Source organism: Octopus bimaculoides, chromosome 2, assembly GCF_001194135.2.
Source record: "Octopus bimaculoides isolate UCB-OBI-ISO-001 chromosome 2, ASM119413v2, whole genome shotgun sequence".
Lineage (NCBI taxonomy): Eukaryota > Metazoa > Mollusca > Cephalopoda > Octopoda > Octopodidae > Octopus > Octopus bimaculoides.
Genome location: NC_068982.1, coordinates 183,487,622 through 183,490,726, shown reverse-complemented (window position 1 = coordinate 183,490,726; position 3,105 = coordinate 183,487,622).

Genomic DNA, 3,105 nt, shown 5'->3' with positions numbered 1-3,105 from the left:
TTGGGCACCGTCTGTGAGAAAAACAGCACCATGATGCAATTCACTCTGCCAGAAATTTGGAAACAACATGCTGTACTGCTTGGCATTCGTGCCGGAATCTCCAATACGAACATTTCAGGGTATCAATGTGAGGATAGTGCAGAGGATTCGGAAAGAGTTAGATGGGTCTAATGGTCATTCCGAAGGTACGGCAGCTCGGAAAACTCGCTCTGATCGTTCTGATAAGAAAAGAACTCCTGAATTTGTTGGTGAGATCCAGGCCATGGTGTTGCCGAAGGGAATTTTATAGAACATTGAATGGCAGTCTGGATCGATGTTAAACCTCTGCCGCCTTGTTTTCGTTTTAGGCTGAACTACGTCATTGCTGATGTAGAAATAATGCGTGCTGGTTAATATCTTCCAGGTTTTCACATCAATGGCTCGTATCTCATCAAGCGTTCAATCAAGTTACCCGAATGTTGGTATGAGTACTGGCACTGCAAACACATTGTGGGCCACTGTTTTATTGAATGCAGAGAGTTGCGAGGCCCACATTTTCGTTATTCGGCTGTAATATTCCTTACTGACACGTGTTTTGTTACAGGTGCCATTGTAAAATATGTTTTCATCCACCTCTAGATACCTGTATCATTCCTCATCGGATATAGAGGAAACAGTTAAGTCATTGATAGAGACGTTGTTAGTCTGGTGTACAGTTTTCCCTCTTTTCACAACCATACAGCAACATTATATCCTTTGAAAATGTTGTAACCAGGCCAAGGCTCTTTTTCATCTCATGCATATTCTTGGCATATAGTTTCAAATCATCCACAAAAAACAAAACAAAACAGTGTGTAATTTTGGTATTTCCGCTTCCTTGTGAACGAGTGAGCTATCCTACAGACTTCCTTAACATGAATGACAAGGGGTTTACAGAGAGTATAAATAATATTACAGAGTATCATATTCCCTTTGGAATATGCCTTGCGATACTGTAGTCTATCAGTGATAATACAATTACACCTTGTGTTTAATTTCAGGATGGTAGTCCACAATGAAGTCAGGTCAGCTATGGCTCTGACTAAGCTCACGGAACTTTAGCAAGTCAAATGGCTTCTCGCATGCATAAGTTGGGGACAGAATTAAAGGCTTTCTTGTAGTCCAGCCACACTGAAACTAGGTTCCTCCTATGTGCCCTCACCTCTGACATTACAGTTTTGTTTATTAACAATTGCTCGGTACATTCTCAGACTCCCTTCTTCCCAGCTGCTTGTACTGCTGTGATGATGTTATTACTTTCACAATGGTCTTCCAGGAAGATGTTTAAATATGCTGCATATATTTTATACATTAAGTTCTGGCATGCAATTGCCATGTGGATGGTTCTGCATTTGGGGATCAGTTTTGACTCTGCAAGAGCTAACAAATTTGGTATGGTACTATTTCCATTGAGAGCTTGCTGGTACAGGTTGATAAGATATGGTCGGTAGAAGGTTAGCTTCTTGTACTAGTATCCAACTATCAAGTCACTTTCAGATGCTTTTCCACCTCGAAGTTTCTGGATTACAATCATAAGGGTATCGCTATCAATGCTGCATGTCTTGGGTGTAATGCAGGGACAATAACATCGAATTTCTTCTAGCCAGAGAGCATCCTGGTTAAACTTCATTTCTTCGCTCCAAATTTTCCTCCAGAAGGAGTCTATGCCTTCTCATAAAAGAACTTCTATGATGTTCACCGCTTCTCTTCTTGTGACTCTGTACACCGCCGCCGGGCTCCAGTTCATATTTTTTTGTTTATTGTTTTTCTCTCGGTTACTCTCTTCCGATGTCTGAGTTTATCACTGACTGTTTTTAGCTCTTGCTTGAGGGCGATCAGTTGCAAGCGAGTGTCCTCCTTTTGTTATCTCCAAACATTATTTCTATCTCCTTTTTCACATTTTGCTGGTGAGACGTATAGTGATTTGTTCGTTTGCAGGCAATAAGCATCATCACATGGCTGATGGTCTTCCGTAAATTATCTTTTTCTCTGTCTTCAAAACCCATGATGGCACTTTTTTCGCTGTTTCGGTTTTGTTTACTTTTTGAACGTCGTTTGTGTACTGCTCTGCAGTAGTAGACAGGGCATATAGGCATACGTTAATCTGCCAGAATGAGTGTTCATTACACTGTTTTAAATGCTCCTCTCCAATTTTTAGTTAACAGCTTTTAATATCGTGTCTGGTGGTCTTTTGCTTACTTTGGTAGAGAATACTCTCTCTTCGAGAGAGTGCTTGAAAGCCAGGGCATACTTCACCGCTATATAACACTGCAGTTATGCCTGCCATTTACCATAGTCGTAATAGTCGTCAGCTATTTTAAACCTGTAATGTAGTTTGGCTGGAAGGCAGTATAGTATATGTTGAAATATCGCTAACTGTGAAACCACGTTGTGTTCTAACATCGTCCACGTTTTCGTTTATATTGTTTAGGAGTAGGTTAATTTCAGATCTTTTTCTAATAAAGTTACATCCACTAACTTTCTTTCTATGTTCCACAAATGTTGCTTGTTGGCGTAATTGTTTTGCAGTAAAATAATTTAATTCCGGATGCAGATCGTCCCAATATGATTACAATAGATTCATATAGCCAACGGCGGGGTCTTGTTTCGTTCTTTTATAACAGTTAAATAAATCAGTTTCCAATTCATAACTCCAAGAAAAAAGCGCTTTGTAGTTATTGTTTCTTCTATAACTACAGTATGTATGTATGTATGTATGTATGTATGTATGTATGTATGTATGTATGTATGTATGTATGCATGTGTATAAATCACACAAGTAGTACGAGTAGAATTTGAGGCGAAGAGGAAAGAAGCAAACGAAAAATACCCTCGCAGAATCAGACAGGCGAAAACACGAGCCTGAAAAGCGTAGAAATATACAGCAGAAAACAACAAAGAAGTGCACAATGGAGTTTAATGCGCCAAAAGAAGAAAGAAAAGAAAATCTGACGTTTCAGGTCTTTATGGAAGAGAATACAAACGAATAAGAAATGAGAGACAGGAAAAAGAAAACAAAATGTACGACACCATATACATCTACACACACACACACACACGTGTGTATATATATATATATATATATAT